The sequence below is a fragment of the Hypanus sabinus genome, chromosome 8 (assembly GCF_030144855.1).
Source record: "Hypanus sabinus isolate sHypSab1 chromosome 8, sHypSab1.hap1, whole genome shotgun sequence".
In the NCBI taxonomy this organism is placed as follows: domain Eukaryota; kingdom Metazoa; phylum Chordata; class Chondrichthyes; order Myliobatiformes; family Dasyatidae; genus Hypanus; species Hypanus sabinus.
In genome coordinates, this window is record NC_082713.1 from 72,418,929 (window position 1) to 72,439,351 (window position 20,423).

The 20,423-nt window shown below is 41.9% G+C and overlaps 1 protein-coding gene across 1 annotated transcript in view; it reads right to left on the reverse strand.

Moving 5' to 3' along the window:
* LOC132397635 (5-hydroxytryptamine receptor 2C-like) overlaps window positions 1–20,423 on the reverse strand; it is a 109,440-nt gene that overhangs the window by 55,982 nt on the left and 33,035 nt on the right. The window lies entirely within an intron of this gene.

The window sequence follows — 20,423 nt, forward strand, 5'->3', positions numbered from 1 at the left end:
CTTTCACATCCAGAGAATCTCCTGTCTGCTCCGCTAAATATGGCACCTCCTTACGCCACTGCACTCCTCATTTCCCTTCTGAGCCTCATAGCCAGACTAGTGCCAGGGACCAGAATGCTGCCAGTCTCCCTTTGGTAAGACATCCACTTCCAACATTATCTAGAACAGTATACTTATTATTGAGGGGAACAGACAAATGGGTAGTGACTGCCCTTTCCCCTTCTCTCTCCTGACAGTCATCCAGGTACCTGCCTCCAGCATGTTTGGGGAGACCACCTCTCTGTAGCTTCTAGCTATTCCTTTCTCAGTCTCCTGTATGAGTCAAAGTTCATCCAGTTCATTAACATAATCTCTAAGGAGCCGTAGTCTGATGTGCTTTGTGCAGATGTAGTTATTTGGAAGAGCAGAGGTCGCCCTGAATTCTAACATCTGGCAAATGGAGTCCAAACCAGATAAGTGTGAGGTGGTTCATTTTGGTAGGTCAAATACAATGGCAGAATATAACATTAATGGTAAGACTCTTGGCAGTGTGGAGGATCAGAGGTTCTTGGGGTCTGAGTCCATAGGACACTCAAAGTTGCTGTGCAGGTTGACTCTGTGACTAAGAATGCATTGACCTTCATCAACTGTGGGATTGAGTTTAAGAGCCGAGAGGTAATGTTGCAGCTACATAGAACCCTGGTCAGACCCCACTTGGAGTACTGTGCTCAATTCTGTTCACTTCTCTACAGGAAGTTTCTATGGAAACCATAGAAAGGGTGCAAAGGAGATTTACAAGGATGTTGCCTTACCATCTCATCAAGGCTGATCCATTTTTCCTCTCAACCCCATTCTCCTGTCCTCTGCCCATAACCTTTCATACCTGGACAAATCAAGAACCTATCATTCTCTGCTTTAAATACTCCCAATAACTTGGCCTCCACAGCAATCTGTGGCAACGAATTCCACAGATTCTCCACCCTATGACTAAGGAAGTCCATACTCACCTGTGTTAAGTAGAGATCTGTACACTTTGGTCCTAGACTTCAGTTTTCCACATCCTTGCCACATCCACTGTATCCAGGCCTTTCAATATGTTTCAGCAAGATCCCTCACTATCTCCTAAATTCCAGCAAGTACAGCCCCAGAGCTATTAAAAGCTCCTCATAAGTTAATCTTTTTATTCCCAGAATCATTCTCAGGACACTCTGCCAGCACATCATTTCTGAGATAAGGGGCCCAAAACTGTTCCAATACTCCAAGTGTAGTCTAACCCATGCCTTATATAGCGTCAGCATTATGCACTTGCTTTTATATTCTAGTCCTCTTGAAATAAGTACTAACATTGCATTTGGCTCCCTTACCACTAAATCAATCTGCGTATTAACTTTAGGAAATCTTGCATGAGCATTTCCTTTGCATATTGATTTTTTGAATTTTCTTCCTGTTCAAAGAATTCTTCATTTCTTCCACCAAAGTTCATGACCATACATTTCCCTATACTATTGACCGGGGCTCCTTTCCCACAGTTGACTGTAATGAGCAGGTATGTTCCCCTGTGACCACATGGATTTTCTCCTGGTCCTCCGGTTTCCTGCCACTGTCCTAAGATGCACCAGTTGTTAGCTTAATTGATAATTGTAAATAGACCCGTGATTAGGTTAGAGTTAAGTAGAGGGATTGATGGATGTCACAACCCAAATAGCCAGAAGGGTCTATTCCATGCTGTTTCTCAACAAATACATAAAAATATTCTGTCTGTCATTTCTTTTCCCATTCTCCTAATTGGTCTGAGTCCTTCTGCGTACTCCTTCCCTTCCACAAGATGACCTGCTCTTCTATCTATTTTCGTACCATCTGCAAACTTGGCTACTTGGCATCAATTCTGTCAACAAAATTATTTATATATAGCATAACATAATGCGGCCCCCGCATCAACCCCTATGGAACATAACTCATCACCAGCAGTCTACCAGCAAAGGCCTGCTTTATTCCTGCTCTTTGCCTTCTGCTTGTGAGCCAATCTTCTATCAATGCTGGTATATTTTTCTGTTATACCATGGGCTGTTATCTTGTTAAGCAGCCTCACTGACTGTATTCTATGAAAGGCTTTCTGAGAATCCAAGCTAACAACATGCATTGATTCTCCTTTGTCTATCCTGCCTGTTATTTCCTCAAAGAATTCCAACATAGTTGTCGAGCAAGATATCCCCTTAAAGAAACCATGCTGACTTTGGACGATTTTATCATGTGCCTGAAAGTACCCTGAAACTCCAACATCTACTACACCACTAAAACCAGACTAACTGGCCTATAATATCCTTTCTTCTGCCTTTCTCTGTTTTAAAGAATGAAGTGACGATTACAATTTTCTATTCCTCTGTAAACATTCCAGAATCTAGTGATTCTTGAATGATTGCTGCAGATCTTCCAATTTCCTTAGTTCCTTCTCCTTAGTAATAGCAACTACACTCATTTATGCCCCCCGACACTCTAGAATTTCTGCCATACTGCTAGTGACTTCAACAGTTGAGATTGTTGCAAACCACTGGTTAACTTCATCTGCCATTAATTTGTCCTCCATTACTACTTCTCCCACCTCATTTCCAGAGGGACAATATCCATCTCACTTCTCCATTTATCTATCTGAAAAACTATTACAATCACTGCTTCCTAAGGATTCCTTTACCTTAGGATCCATAATCAAATCTGGTTCATTACACAACACCCAAACCAGAATTCCCTTTCACCTGCTGCTGTAAAGAACCATTTCCTTGACACTCTACAAATGCCTTCTCTTGGGATTCACCACTCAATTGATTTTTCCCCATGAATGTTGTAAGTAACATTGCCCTTTTCACATACCTTTTCTATCTCCTACTGTAACTTGTACTCAACATTCTGTCTACTGTTCAGAGGTCTGCAAATAACTCCGGTCAGGATCTTTTTACCATTGCAATTTCTTATCTCTACCCACAAGGATTCTACATCTTGGTCACCCCTTTCAAAGGATTTGATTTCATTTTTTTCAACAGAGACACCCCACCCTTCTGACCACCTGCTTGTCATTTCAATACAGTGCATATCCTTCAATATTAAGCTCCTAACTATGATCTTCTTTCAGCCACGGCTCAGTGACACTCATGATATCATACATATTAATTCTAACTGTGCTCCAAGACCATCTACCTTTCTCCAGTGTGCATTCACATTTAACATCTTCAATCCTGTTTTCACCACCATTTTCGACCTTACCCCCATGTTACACTTCAACTCATTCCACAGACTGAAATTCTGTCCTATCATCTACCTCTCCTTCCTCACACTCACTAAACACTGCATCTTCTTGTACACTAACTGCCCCATTCCCAGCCTTATCACTCTAGTTCCCATTCCCCTGCCAAATTAGCATAAACCCTTCCCAACCACTCTAGCAAACCTCCTCACAAGGATATTGGTGTCTCTCAGTTTAAAGTGTAGCCCGTCTTTTTTGTACATGTCATACCTTCTCCAGAAGAGATCCCAATGATCCAGAAATCTGAAACCCTGTCAGCTGCACTAACTCCTCAGCCATGCATTCATCTGCCAAACCATCCTATTCCCCTCATTGTGAAGTGGCAAAGGCATCAATCCAGAGATTACTACCCTTGAGGTCCTGCTGTTGACCTAACTGCCTGCTGTATATTCCCCCCCTCAGGACCACATCCCTTTTCCTACCTACTGTATGTTGTTAGCATCAGTATGTACCACGACATCCAACTCTTCCTTTAGAATGCAGTGGGACTGATCAGATTCATCCTTGACTCTAGAACCTTGGAGACAACATACCGTCAGATGTCTCTTTCACATCCAGTGAATCTCCTGCTTGGTCTGCTCACTATGGAATCCCATTTCCCTTCTGAGCCACAGAGCCAGTCTAGTGCCAGCTTCCCCTGGTAGGATGTTCATCTCCAACAGTATCCAGAGTGGAATATTCATTATTGAGGGGAATGGACAAGATCCCCATTATTCTTATAGATTTCTGTGAATACAGGCCCAGAGCCAACAAACACTTGACATGTGATAACCATTTCATTTCTGGAATCCTTCTCTGAACCTTCTCCATCATCAGCACATCTTTTCTAAGGTAAAAGATCCAAAATTGCTCAATATGCTCTCAGTTACACCTCTCCAGACACTTAGAAATCCTCAGCATTACGTTCTTGCTTTTATATTCTTATCTTCTCAATATGAAAGCTAACATTTCAATTGCCATTCCTACCACCAACTCAACCTGCAAATTAACCTTTAGAAATTCCTGCACACATATCCCAAGACCATCTGCTTCTCTGATTTTCTGTCCATTTAGAAATAGTCTACACTTTTTCTCCTTCTACCAACGTGCATGACCATACGTTTCCTGACACTGTGTTCCATCTGCCACTTTTTTGCCCGTTCTCCTAATCTGTCTAAAGGCTGATTTATACTTGTGCATATGGGCTAGGCGCGTCGCTTCTGCGTCGCTCTATGCGTCTCTACGTAGCGAGCGTGTGTTCGTGTACGCCAAAACGCTAGTTGGCAGTGGGTTTCTATGCCACTGTGTTGAGTTTCTTTGTGAGAGGCATGGATGAGGAAATGCATTTCAAACATTTTCGCATGTCAGCAGGTAGATTTGACGATATGGTTCATCTATTTCGCATCGGTGTACGCACAGCCTACAGACATTGCGGAAATACATAGGAGGAAATGCGGTTCTACCAAGCGAACCAAGCGCAGTTGTTGAGATCTGTGTCGCTGCAATGCGTGAGTAACTTTTCTGGAGAGGTGCATGTCACCCTATGGTGTAGAGTATGGTGTAGGTATGGCGTAGGGTACATGGTACCTACGGCATAGATGCAACGCACAAGTATAAATCAGCCTTAAGTCCTCTGTAGCCCCTCTACTTCCTCAAAACTACTTTCCCCTCCATCTATCTTCATATCATCCTCAAACCTGGCCACAAAACCATCAATTCCATCATCCAAATCATTGACATATAGCATAAAAAGAAGTGGTCCAGACATCAAACATTGCGGCACATATTTAATCACTGGTAACCAACCAATAAAGACTCCCTTTATTCCCACTCTTTGCCTCCGGTCAATCAGCCAAATCCTCTATCCATGCTAGTATCTTTCCTGTAAGACCATGGGTTCTTATCTTAAGCAGCCTCACATGTGGCACCTTCTCAAAGGCCTTCCGTAAATCTATCAATTCTCCTTGCTCTATTTTGCTTAAGAATTCCTGAAGAATTCCAACAGATCAGTCAGGCAAGGTTTCCCCTTAATGAAACCATGCTGACTTTGGTCTATTTTATCATGTGCCACCAAGTACCCTGAGACCTCACCCTTAGCAATCAACTCCAGCATCTTCCCAGCCATTGAGGTCAGGCTAACTGGCCTCTAATTCTCTTTGTTCTGCCTCCCTTCTTTCTTGAGAAGTGGAGTGACATTTGCAATTTTCTAGTCCACCGGAACCATGCCAGAATTTTGTGATTTTTAAAAGATCATTACCAATGCCTCCACACTCTCCACAGCCACCTCTTTCAGAATCATGGGGTGTAGTCCATCTTGCCCAGCTGACTTATCTGACTGCAAACCTTTCAGCTTTCCAAGCACTTTATCCTTAGTTACAGCAATTGCACTCAGTTCTGCCCCCTGAACCTTTGAACGTGCGGCATTCTGCCTTCCACGGTGAAGACTGATGCAAAATATTTATTTAGCTCACTCACTGTTTTCTTGATCCCCATTACTACCTCTCCAGTGTCATTTTCTAGCTGTCTAATATCTACTCGTTTACTCTTCATATGTCTGAAAAAGCTTTTGATATTCTCTTCGATGCTCTTCGCTTGCTTACCTTCATAGTTTGTATTTTCCCTTCTTATGGCTTTTTAGTTACCTTCTGTTGTTTTTAAATGCTTCCTATTCCACTAACATCCCACTAACTTTTGCTCTATTATAGCATCTCTTTTGCATTTATGTTTGTCAGCTTGTCAGCTATGGTGGCGTCATCCAGCCTTTAGAATATCACATCCTCTTTGATATGTATCTATCCCGTGCTTTCTGAATTGCTCTCAGAAACTCCAGGCATTGCTGTTCTACTATCATCCTTGCTAGTACCTCCTTCTAATCAATCTTGGCCAGCTCACCTCTTTAGTGATTATAAATTCCTTAACTCCACTGTAATATCAAAATATCTGACTTCAGCTCCTCCTTCTCAAATTGTAGGGTGAAGTCTTTCATATTACGATCACTGACTCCTAAAGTTCCTTTACCATTAGCTCTCTAATCAAATCTGGTTCTTTACACAATCCAGCGTTGCCTTTTCCCTAGTGGGCTGAACCACAAACTGCTTTAAAAAGCTCTCTCAGAAGCATTCTTTAAATTCCTTCTCTTGGGATCCAGGACCAACCTCAATCTACCTCCAGGTTGAACTCTCTCATGACTATCATAACATTGCCCTTTTGACATGTTTTCTATCGCCTGTTGTAATTTGTATCCCAATTCCTATTGTTCAGAAGCCTGTACATAACTTTCATTAGGGTTTTTTTTCCCTTGCAGTTCTTAGCTCTATCCATAAGGGATATACATTTTCTGATGCTATGTCACCTCTTTCTAAGGATTTGATTGCATTTTTTTACTAACAGAGCCATGTCATCCCATCTTCCTACCTGCCTGTCTTTTGATACAATGTGTATCCTTGGATGTTAAGTTCCTAATTATGATCTTCTTTTAGCCATGTCTCAGTGATGTCCACAATTTCATACTTATGAATCTCTAACTGCACTACAAGGCCAACCACCTTTTTCCATATACTGTGTGCATGCAAGTATAACGCCTCAGTCCTGTGTTCATCACCCTTTTAGATTTAGTCCTTTGTTATACTGCAACACATCCTCTGACTACAATTTTGCCCTATCATCTGCCTGTCCTTCCCAAGAGTCTCATTGCACACTGCATCTAGTTGTATAGCAACTGCCCCATCCTTAATCCTATAACTGAGTTTCCCATCCCCTGCCAATCTAGTTTAACCACTCCCCAACAGCTCTAGAAAACCTGCCAGGAAGGATATCTGTTCTTCTCAGGTTCAGGCATCCTTTTTGTACAACTCATATCTTCCCCAGAAGAGATGTCAATGATACAGAAATATGAAGCGTTGTCCCCTGCACCAATTCCTCAGCCACACATTCATCTGTCAACTCATAGAACATAGAACATTGAAATCTACAACAATGTTGTGCTGACCATGCAAGCTATTCCAGAAACTGCACAGCATTTCCCTGCTACATAGTCCTCTATAATTCTAAGCTAAGAGTCTTTTAAAAGACCCTATTGTATCTGCCTCCACCACCATCACTAGCAGTGCATTCCATTCACCCACCACTCTCTGAGTGAAAACCACTGTCTGGCATCCCCCTTGTACCTACTTCCACGCACCTTAAAACTATGCCCCCAGAGTTAGTTATTTCAGCCCCGGGAAAAAGCCTGTGCACAATCAATGCCTCTCACCATCTTATACACCTCTATCAGGACACCTCTCATCCTCCATCACACCAAGGAGCAAAGGCCAAGTTCACTAAATCTATTCTCATAAGGCATGCTCTTCAAAGTAGGCAACATCCTTATAATCTCCTCTGCACTCTGTCTATAGTATCCACAGCCTTCCTGTAGTGAGGTGACCAGAATGGAACACAATATTCTATGTGCAGTCTAACTAAGGTCTTATATAGTTTTAACATGATCTTATGGCTCTTGAACTCAATCCCACAGAGAGCCATCACACCATACGCCTTCTTAACAACATTGTCAACCTGCACCGCAGCTTTGAGTGTCCTATGGACATGGACCCCAAGATCTTGCTGGTCCTCCACACTGCCAAGCGTCTTACCATTAATATTATATTCTGTCTTCAAATTTGACCTACCAAAATGAACAGCTTCACACTTATCTGGATTGAGTTCCATCTGCCATTTCTCAGCTCAGTTCTGCATCCTTTCGATGTCACGTTGTTACCTCTGACAACCCACCAGGCTATCCACCCTCAACTTTTTTGTCATCGGCAAACTTACTTATTCATCCAGGTCATTTATAAAAATTACAAAGAGGAGGGGTCCTAGAACAGATCCCTGCAGAACATCACTGGTCACTGTCCTCCAAACAGAATACAAACTATCTATAACCATCCTTTTGTCTTCTGTGAGCAAACCATTTCTGGATCCACAAAGCAAGGTCTCCTTGGATCCCAGACCTCCTTACTTTGTGAATGAGCCCTGCATGGGGAACCTTATCCTCACTGCTGCATGGCACAGGCAGCAATCTAGAGATTACAACCCTGGAGATCCTGCTTTTCAGCTTTTTACTTAGCTCCCTCTCTTCAGGATCTCCTCCCTTTTCCTACCTGCTGTTTGTCTTTGGTGCAAATAGGTGCAAAGACCTCTGGCTGCTTTAGAATGCTATGGACCCAATCCAAGACATCACTGACCCTAGCAACATACCATTCATGTGTCTCATTCACATTCAGAGAATCTCCTGTCTACTCCCCTAACTATAGAATCCTCTACTGCTACTGCATCCTTCATCTCTCTCCTTCCCTTCTGAGCCACAGCGGGAGACCCCGTGATTCTGGTTCTCCCTTTTGGTTGTCCCACTCAACAGTATCCAAAGTGATATACTTATTACTGAGGGGAATAGCCATAGGGGTACTGCTGCCCATTTCCTTTCCCAGGTACCTTCTTCCTGCAGCTTAGTGGTGACTACTTCTCTGTGGCCCCTATCTATCACCTCCGTATGAGCCAAAGGTAATCGAGCTACAGCCCCAATTCCTTAACATGCTCTCTGATGAGCTGCAGTTCAGCGTACCTGGTGCAGTTGTGGTTATCCGAGAGGCTGGAGATCTCTGGGAATGCCAACATCTTACACAAAGAACACAACACAGCCCCAGAACCATTCTCATTGCACTAACTGACAAGGATGCAGAAGAGGAAACTCACCAGAAACTTACCTCACCCAAGGCTCTTCTCGCCTAAGCCTGTTGAGCCAAAGTCTAACCACTCTACTGCTGGTCCACTCCATCACTGGCCACTCCGCTTGTCCCTGGCTGATTTTTATTTGCCCTTGCTAACAAATCGTAATTCTATTGTGCCACCAGAAATAGCTGAAAGTGCATGAATGCTCGTTTTTAAATCCCTTTCCCTGACCGGTGTGTATCCCCCTCTCTCGATTTGGTCGGGCACAACAAAAAACTGAAAGGCTGCAAATTCTCCTTTTTAAAATCCCTTGCTCTGACCTGTGTGTATCTTCCTATCTCAATTCGAGAAAAAGCCGAAAGGCTGTGAATGCTCATTTTTAAATCTCTCGCCCCAGCCTGCATGTAGCCTCCTGTCTCAGTGCAATTTGGCAATAGTAATGCTTCCTGATAATGTATTCTGATATCAATAGGGTCCCATGAAGCATCGGAAGAAATCATTACGTAGTGTAACATGCACCTTATTGTAACCTGGCTGTTTAATCAAAAGCTCCAAATTTATTTAGTAGTAGTAGGAACAGCTGATAATCATTGTTATTTGGTGCATGGCTGATGTTGGGATATCATCTGATATCCAATCATGAATAGTGTACAGAAATGCCAGTTTAATTTCCTAATGGATGCTATGTCACCAGATAGTGATTGCCAGGCCTATCGTATTCTGATTAATTTGAAATTATGCACAATAGTTGCATAAAAACAATTACAATGCAAGCACATTTCTAGGCAATAGAGACACCATAGGCTGCAGATGTTGGAGTACAGAGTGTAAAAGAGATCACTGGAGGAACTCAGCAGGTCAGGCAGAATCTGCAGAAGGAAATGAGCTGTCAATGTTTTGGTCCGAACTCCCCCATTAGACTGAAAGATTAGAGGGAAGATAGCCGGTATAGAGATGTGATGGGAAGGGGTGAGGCAAGAGCTAGCAAGTGATAGGTGACTGGCAGATGGAGGAGGGAGGAGGGAGAGATAGATGTGTGCTGCCTAGACAATACAGAACCCGGACACACATTCTTCTGCCCTGTCTTTTCTAAGGACACTATTTCTTTCTCTCAGTTTCTCCATCTCCTCTACATCTGTTCCCGAGATGAGGCCTTCCACTCCGGGAGATGTGGGCTGGGTTCCCCCCCCCCCCCACTGTGACAATGGAACCTTACCATCACCTCCTCCAATTCCTGTACTTCTGCTCGAATGTCACCTCCAAATCAGCCAGAAAAAGGAAAGGGTTCTCTTTCATTTCACCAGCATATGCACCTAGAACATCATCCTTCAACTTTTCTGACTGCTGCAGCATAATCCCATCACCTGCCACATCTTCCCTATTTTCTGCTTCAGGAAGATCTCCCAGGGTCTATTCTGTCAAACATTCCATGAATCTTGTACACTTTAATGTGATAATATTCTTCTAAAATCCAGTTAGCATGAGTCTTTGTGATCTTATCTCTCCTCTTTGGACTGGACCTTCGTTCATGGGAACAAACTGGTATACTTTTTGCTACCTGCCCTCAAAGACAAATATATGCTTGAGTTAGGAGGGAAAGTTGTAGTCTCAATGTAATTCCTTACTTTTTATCCTCCATCACCCCACCTGCAAGAAAGACTAGCAAGTTTTCTTATTTCTGACTGCACCTGCATTTTCTGAGGTACATGTCAAGAAATTTTTCTGAATATGAAATTAACTCCTTTTGCAGCAGTTAAAGAAATATGTTGTGTTTCTATTCTACATACCAAGGGGATTGAATAGTGGAGCATGGTTAAGGGGCTGATTAGCTTCTTCCTGCTCTTATTTCATATGTGGGCAAGGAGGTGTTGGGTGAACTATATTGTGGGGTTTCTTGATTTGGAAGGAAGAGTAAGAAAGCAGTTAATTGTGTACATGGAGTGAAACTATAAAATGTTTCAACATAAAGGCACCTAGAGTTCTTGGTGCATGAAAGGAGATGTCTGGCAAGTGGGAGGCTTTTAAAAGTAACATGGGAAGAGTTCAGGGCCAGCATAATCCTGTTAGAGTGAAGGGCAAGGATGGCAGCAGTAGGAAACCCTGATTCACAGGGGTATTGATGCTATAGTCAGGAAATAGAAGGAGGCATATATACACTTTGGAGGAAAAAGTGAGGACAATAAAGGGAATGGAAAATCACAAGGGATTGCATAAGTACTGTATATTGAAAGCAAAAGTGTAACTAGAGAGAGGGAATAGGTCTGTTTAGCAGTAAAGCTGTTGTCTATATGTGGAGCCAGGAGAGATCGGGCAGGTCTCAAATTAACGTTTTTGTTCTGCACTTACTTTTGTTCCTTAAGGTTGCTATAGCCAGGGTGGTAAGGGGTCAGCCTCCCAATGATAGCCACAAGTAGCCTCTGACAAACAAGTCCAGCTCCTGGCCTTCACAGGCTTAGCTACTAAGCTTGGTGGAATCATTTCTACTGATTGGAGAAGGGGCAAAGGCGGGGTACTGACACCTTAAAACTAATCTCTTTGGCCAGATGGGGCTCGTCAGCCATGGTTGGCAGCTCATCTAAGAGAAGAAGATCTCTGATCTCAAACTTCCGCTTCCTTACGACTAAACCCACTCATGGGGAAGGCTTCACAAGTAAAACCCGTGTGAAAAATCCGTAGCTGAAGTCCCTAAGACTGCATTGAATTCAACACTGACTGGCAACTCCTGCAACGCTGCCGGTGCCAAACTGTATCGGTCTCTGCCGTTCCTTTGGGTACATCAGAGGGGGAGTTTGCTACATGGGCAACAGCTTGCTCTCCATATTGTACAGCCCAGGCTTGTGAACATAGGCAGCTGATTTGTACTATTTATGACTGACAGACGCCTCAAGCACTCACTGTGGAGAAGGTAATGGAAGCCAGGGAATTCAGAGAAAAGAGATGCTTTGGAACATATTCACATTTCAAAAGAAGAGATGCTGGCAGTGTTACACTAAATAAAGCTGGATAAATGTATGCTAGGACATGGGGAGGTAGGAAAGAAATTTCTGGGATCCTGGCAGATATATTTGTATCAGTGTTTGCCACAGATGGTGTACTGGAAGGCTGGAGGATGGCTTTATTTAAGAAGGGCTGGAACAATAAGTGAAAGAACTATTCTCTGTGGAATCTAACATCAGGGTTGGAAAGCTACTAGAGGGGATTCTGAGATGCAGCATCTATCTGCAATTAGATACCAAGGAATGCTTAGGGGTAGGCAGTGTGGTTTTGAATGTGCGTGTCTCACAGACCTGAGTTACTTTGAAATGGTGACCAAGATGATTGACATTGGCAGGGTAGCAGATGTTGTCTACGTGGATGCAGTAAGACCTTTGACATGATCCCTCATGATAAATCGGTCCAGAATGTTGGCTCGCAAGAGATTCTAGCTGAGCTAGACACTTGGATACAAAATGGCTAGAAGGAGCTGTGCAGGGAGGAGTAAATAAAAGCACAGAAGGGACAAGAGGAATGGTTCTATAGGTCAGTGGGACTAGGCAGAAAAATGGTTTGGCACAGCCAAGAAGGGCTAAAAGGCCTGTTCCTGTGCTTCTATGGTTCTATGGCCATTGTTGGAGGGGGGTTGTTGGGAGTGGTCCAGTGGTGAGAGTGGGAGTGTCAGGTTTTGGCTCAAAGGAGGATTCAGCTCAGAACAGGCATTAGCACTGGATAAGTTGTCCAGATAAGCTTCTTTCTATTATTTCTTACAGTGTCAGGGGTACTAGGTGTAGTTTAAATGACCATTGTGTGTTCTTCATGCTGGATGTTAGAGTCCTGGGAGACCCAGAGTGATGTAAAGAGATAGAATATGGCAGTCGTGAGTTGTTTTTCAGATTAGAGGCTTGTAACCAATAAAGTTAATGTTGGGACAGGACAGGCTACTGAGTGTAAGAGTCAGGATAAAATGTTATAACTGTACAAGATGTTAGAGACCACACTTTGAGTATTGTATGCAGTACTGGCCAGCCACTGATAAAAAGGAAGTCAATAAGCTAGAAAGGATACAGAACAGAGTCACAACCATGTTACTGAGACTGGAGGGCTTGTTTTAAGGAGAGCTTTTTTTCCCTGGAGTGTAGGAGGCTGAGGGCTAACCATACTGAGGTTTGTAAAATCACAAGAGTTATGAGTAGCCAATTTGCTTTTCACAGTGTGTCTAAAACTCAAGGGCACACATTTAAGGTATGAAGGCAGGAACTTAGAAAGAGAAACACACACAAGATGCTGAAGGAATTCAGCAGGTAAGGTAATATTGAAGCAGAGAAATTAATATTTGATTTATAAGGAACTTGATGGGAATCTTTTTCACAGAGAGTGTGGTGGCTATATGGAGTGAGATGCCAGAGTAAGTGTAAGTGGGGAGCGGTACCATTGCAATGTTTAAAAGATCTTTAAACAGGCACAAGTTAGAAAGAAAGGGTTTAGAGTGATAGGGGCCAAATAAAGGCAAACACAAGCTCAGGTAGGCAACTTAGTTGGCATGAATGAATTGTATCAAAGGGGCTCCTTCTGTGCTGTATTACCTTATGCTTCTAGCAAACACAAAAGGTTAGCAAGTAGGGACAGCATATCATCAGGAAAACTAATGGAGTGTTCGTCTTTATAGCATGGAATATGAAACGTAAAATTTGGAATGCTTACATGGGACGTAATACAGAGAACATTCACTGGAGTGATTATTGGGGTGGAGAGATGACGCTTGAAGAAAGGTTGAGTAGGGCTGGGCCTGTACTCCTTGGAATATAAAGGAACTAGAACTGATCTTATTGTATTATGTAAAAATCTAAGGGGAATTGACTGAATGATTGTTGAGGGGGTGTTCCCACTAGACACATAATATTGGAAGTGTATTTTCAGAATAATGGGTTGCCCAATTAGGATAGAAGTGAGGAGGAGTTCTCTTTCTCGGAGATCGGAATTGTCTACACCAAAGAGTTATGGAGTCTGGATATAGATATCGCTGGTAAATGGGACTAGCTTAGATAGGCATTATGGCCAATGTGGACCAGCTGTATTCAACTCTGTGACTCTGTTGATGGACAGATAAACTATACAGAAGTCAAAGAGCATGAGCAGAGAACTCAGTGTGGATTCAGATTGTGAAAACAATCTCAGCCACAGTGAATGTTTAAAGTCTGTTAACTCTCCTAGTTACAAACCTGGGATGTTAACCCTCTGCCTCACCAGACCAGTTGTGTACTGCCAGCACTTTTTGTTTTATTTCAGATTTCTAGCATAAAGCAGTTTAAATATCAAGTTAAATGCAGTCAAACTGAAGGAGTGGTCAGTCTTTGAATTCATTAGGGTGCAGAATGTAACCTTAAAAACTGGTGAGCTGCTCAAACTTGCTGGTTATACACCTTATTCTTTCCAGCCAGTTCCTGTCCAAAATCTCCACAGGGAATGACCATCGCACAGATGGTCAGCTAGAACTAAACAGCAAGGGGACAATTGTAAGTGACAACTATCCCGTTGAGTGGTTTTAACAACCAGTAAATCTGAACCCTCAACATACTGGCTGTCAGATGAACCACATTTTCCCCTGGGGCTCAGTACTTCACTCTCATTGTGTCCTTCAGCAGGTTATCAAGAAAGCAAATGGAATGTTGGCATTCATTGCTAGAGGGATTGAATTTAAGAGCAGGGAAGTTATGCTGCAACTACACAGGGTATTGATGAGGCTGCACTTGGAGTGCTGCATGCAGTTCTGGTCTCCTTACTTGACCAAGGATGGCTTTGGAGGCAGTACAGGAGGTTCACCAGGTTGATTCCAGAGATGAGGGGGTTAGACTATAAGGAGAGGTTGAGTCACTTGGGACTGTACTCACTGGAATTCAGAAGAATGAGAGGAGATCTTATAGAAGCATATGCAAATATGAAAGGGATAGATAAGATAGAGGCAGGAAAGTTGTTTCCACTGATTGGTGAGACTAGAACTAAGGGATGTAGCCTCAAGATTTGGGGGAATAGATTTATGATGGAGATGAGGAGGAACTGCTTTTCCCAGAGAGTGGTGAATCTGTGGAATTCTCTGCCCAATGAAACAGTGGAGGCTACCTCAGTAAGTATATTTAAGACAAGGTTGGATAGATTTTCGCATAGTAGGGGAATTAAGGGTTATGGGGGAAAAGGCAGGTAGGTGGAGATGAGTCCATGGCCAGATCAGCCATGATCTTATTGAATGGCGAAGCAGGGTCGATGGGCCAGATGGCCGACTCCTGCTCCCATTTCTTATGTTTTTATGTTCCCCTCTGTTTACTAATGACGTCCTTGTTAATTCCCTAGTTAATTTCCAAGTCTGCAACTGTTTCCAGGCTTTCAATAAAGCCATGGTGGACACACATGCCCAGCTCACCCAGTGCCTTGTTTTGCCACATACACCAATTGTTCCTTGGTTTCATCTGGTAGCCCGGAGGTTGTAATCAGGAAATGGTGAGTCACCAGCCCTTAGGCTTTGAGCCAACCTTTCTTCTGTAGCTTGTCAAGATGAGAATCTGTGTTCTCTCAGCCAAACCCAAGCCAGGAAAGTCGGCAGTGGCTTGGTAGCATTAACTATTTTGTGCTCATGCCAGGAAATACTTGCCGTTCAGTTCTTGTGGTAACCAGTGCTGGTTGGCGCTGCTGGGTTGGAGAGCCTTCTGTCAAGGTCAACATATTCCCTTGGGATATCATGGTTAATGGAATAGACAGAGTTGGGTCGATGGAGGGCTCATTGCCTTATCTCCTCAGAGGAAAATAATTCAGTGTACAATTGTGCAATTAGCTGACTGAAGGATACGGATGAGAAACTACAATACTTCTGGAGAGTAACATGGATATCTCTCAGTTGAACAGCCACATTGGCTGCAGGTAGGGGAAAGAATGAGAAGGAGTAAGCAATAGTAAAATGAGATTCAGTGGTTAGTGAGATGGACAGGGTGTAGAGGAGACTCCAGGGTGGCTCTGTTGCCTCCTTAGAACCAGGATCAGGATGACACTGAATGGCTGCAGACACTCTGAAGGGGGAAGGTATATCTAGAGGGTGTGATCCAAGTTACTACCAGCTATATTGATGGCAAGGGGACAAGATCTTGTAGGCAGAGTTGTCGAAAGGGAGGAAGATGGTTGCAGAATTTAAGATGATACTGATCAGCTGTCAGATGGGTAGAGTAATATCAGGTGAAATTCAATCCTGATAAGTGCAAGGTGCTATACTGTGAAAGTACTACTAAGGATAGGGCATGAACAAGGACTGATACTAAAGCTCTAGACAGTACTGAGTTAAAAATAGATCTTGCTGTAAAGTTCAAGCATCCCTGAAGGTGTCAGCTCTGGTAGAACGCATGTGTGATATAAAATGGGCATAGGCTATAAGAGAAGGAAGGTTATGATACAACTTTATAAATTATTTGCTAGGCCACAACTCTGTACATTTTTTTGCTTCCACATTACAAGAAGGAAGTTCTGAGAAGAGACTGGACAGGCTGGGTTTGTTTTCCTTAGAGCAGAAGATGCGAGGCATGATACACAACTCATACATAAACATTCTGCACAGAAATAGCATCTTCGGCCCATCTCATATACAATAACCAACTTACACAAACCCCATTTTATTCTCCCCACATTCCCATCAGCTGCTCCAGATTCTACCACCTTCCTTCACACTTGGGGTATTTACAATAGCCAAATGGGCTCACCAACTTGCATTTCTTTTGGAAGGGGAAGGAGAGTGGTGTTACTGGGTGAAGCCCTTAAGGTCACAAGGAGAGTTAGCTATCTCCACAAAGAGAGCATCAGGGGTCAGGATTGATACTGGATCACTGAAGGGGGAGGACGACAACTTGACTAGATGCGTTCTCTAAGACATTACATCGATAGTCTGAGCAACATGGCTTCATTCTCCACTTTGGCCCTCTTCAGACCTGGCATCATTTCTGATGGAGAAATATAGGAATATGAGGGACATACATAGGACAGATTGTACTTACCCCAAGGCAGAGTTATTTATAATTAGACAGAATTGGCTTAGGGTAAGAAGATTAGACAGGAGCTGATGAATAACGTTTTTACCCATAAGATGCTTGTGATCTGGAGCATACTGTCAGAGTGAGTGGAGGAGGCTTACTCCCTTAACATTTGAGAAGTATAGAGATGAAGACACATCACCGGGATGCCTAGGTATCTATGGCTGGTACATATGGGATTAATATAGGCATGTACCTGATAGTCAACGTCGACATAGTCTAGGAAGGGTATGTTTCTGAACTATACTGTAACTTAATGAGCAGTATAGATTGTGCAGCTGGAGAGACGGTGTAGGAGTAAGAACTTGGCTTTCTCCTGGAAAGCAGACATTTCTGGGTTCATTCCAAAGGGCTAGAAGTGTAGATGCATAACAACATTACAGGAAGTAGAGTCTGAGTAAAGAGAATATAAGATAAAATTAAAGATCAGGTTGCACACAACATTTAGAGATGACAGATGAATTTTTAACACAAACAAAATAAAGGAGTGTGATCTGATAGTCAGGAACCAAATATTATTCAGAGGTATCTGACATTGCAAATTCCAAAAGGAAAATGAGGTGGGCTAGTTCTGTTAATCAAGGAACAATATTGGCTAAGAAGGTCACCATGTAAAACCCAGTTTGGGTGGTAGTGACAAATAGTACAGGAGGGTATAGTACACAACCCTCTGAGCAGTAATATACTGTAAGATTGAGTATACACCAAAATAGAATGGGAGCTTGTGAGAATAGCACTGCACTGCAATGGTGAGTTTACTCATTATTAGCTGAGACTAATCAGATTGACTAGGACTGCCTTGAGTATTAATACATACAGTGCATTCGGGATGGTTTCTCCGAACATTAAGTTGAGGAAACAAAAAAGATCAGACCATTTTTGCTCTGCTATTGTGTTACGATACAGGATTAGTTAATAGGATCATCCAGAAAAGACCAAATGTAAGCATGCTAGAAGTTTCAAACTCAGCTTGAAGCTCAGAAATATGGGTAGGAAAAGAAATGTCCTAATAACGATTATTACAATAATAAATTGTAATAATGATAAATAATAAAGCTAATTACAACAATAAATAATAAAGATAATTACAACAATAAATAATAATAAATAATGATAATCACTATATGAGGGCAGAACCGAATGGAATGGACAATAGATCAATGGTTGCAGATATGTAAAGAGAAATTTCATAAATCTCAACTCAGGTATATTCTAATGAAACAGAAGAACCTTCTTGGAAGACCTTATATATGATTTCTGCAAGTTAAGGATGCTAACTGCAAGTTAACTGCAAAGATGAATAGTAGGCAAGGAGACTGGGAAATTGCAAAGGATGTCTAAAAGAATTAAGAGAGAGAAAAAAAGGTATGAACACAGATTAGCAAATAATATAATTTATGATAGATAAAATATCCCTTAGAAAAAGAAACGGGGAATTAATAATGTGGGAAATAAATATTCAGAAATGGTAATTATTTGATTGGATTTCATGGAATCATACTGCACTTAAAACATCCCAGTGATAATAGTCAATCAAGGGGCTTTGGAGAGAAACAACTTTAAAGCACACCCTATCACCGAAAAAAATTCTAGGCAAACTAATGACCTGAGATGTGGTAGAATTTTGTCAAACCAGATGGCTTCCTTCTGAGGATCTTAAAGGAAGCGGCTTTGGAGAAAGTGAATGTGTTGATTCTAATTTACCAGATTTCCCTTGTCCCTGGAGATGCCCCAAATGACTGAAAAATACCACTAATTGAAAAGAGGAGGCAGAAAAGTGGAAATGATTAGTAAGTTAACCGAACATCTGTCATTGGGAAAATACTTGACTTCAATAGGAAATTTAGAAAATTAGGGTCAAAATGGCTTTATGACAGGGAAATAGTGTTTGACACGTTTGCCATATTTTTTGAGGATATAATGGTGTTTTAGATAATGGTATTCTTAGATTTCTGAAAGGTTTTCAGAAGGATATCACATAAAATGTTACTGAACACAATAAGAATACATGCAGTTGTGGATAGTATGCATTTAAAGTGAAGGGGAAAGTTTAAAGGACATGTTTGGGACAACTTATTTTTTTTCTTTACACAGAGAGATGGACAAGCTGCTTGGGTGCAAAGACATGATTGTGATATTTAAGAGGCCATTAGGTAGATACATGAACATGCAGGGAGTGGATCAAGTACATAAAGAACAGATTTAGTTCAGTTTGGCATCAAGTTTGACACAGATATCATGGGCTGAAGTGCCCATTCCTGTGCTGTACTGTTCTATGTTCTATGTCAGAGAGGATTTGCTATCAGAAAATAGAAAGTTGGGATTAATGGGTCAATTTTGGATTGACATCAGTAACTAATGTAATGCCACAATTAGTAGTGCAGGAGCCTCTCCTATATATAATCTCCATAAGTGACTTGGATGAAAAGATCAGCTTTGCTGCAGCCAGGATGACTAATGATAGAAAGTTAGAGATGGCAGGAAAATATGAAAAGGATACAAGGAGGCATATGGGTTAAGTGAGTAAGCAAGAAGTTGGCAGTTGAGATATAATGCTGGAAGTTATCCACTATGGAAAGAAATGGATAAATGGAATAAATGAAACAAACTACCTTTGTTTCATACAATGTTACTGACACATGAAGCACAATATGATATCATGTAGGCGCAGCAAGTAATTAGGATAGCTGATGTAATTTTGGCCTTAATTGCATGGAATATGGACTATGAAGGCATGGAAGTCTTGATGTAACTTTACAGACATTGCTGAGAAGCATATCTAAAATATTGTGTAAACTCTTAGCCTGCATATTGAAGGAAGGATATACTTGTGTTGGAAGTAATTAACCAAAGGTTCATCAGGTTGATTGCTGGGATGAAAGAGTTCAATACAAATGATATGTTAAGCCTAAACTCATTTCAGCATAGGGAATGAAAGTGAATTTATTGTGACATATTAGATTCCACAGGGGTCTGATGGGATGGATGCTGGGAGGCTATTTTTTCCATGTAGAGCATTCACATTAGGCCGAACTTCCTCACTGTAAAGGCCCATTTAAGAAGGATATGAGGAAAAATTTTGTCTTCTAAATGGTCACATGCTGTGGAAACAGAGCCATTTTATATATTCAAGGCAAAGGTGTACAAACATGTGAACTATGAAGGAAAGTATGTGAAAGCGATGCTGAGATCAAGATTATCTGAGCCATGAATGGTTGGGCAGGTGTGAAGAGGTGATTTACCTATTTCTGGTCCTGTTCCTTGTTCTCATAACCATTTTCTGACCAATAATTATATTTGTTCGACTTTTACTTGGGTTTCTTACCTTGTAGTGTAGGCCATACAATACACAAGGTTTACAGCTTAGTAAAATTCAGTCCAAACACATGCAAATGACAGTCTAGTATGCTAGGCCGCATACA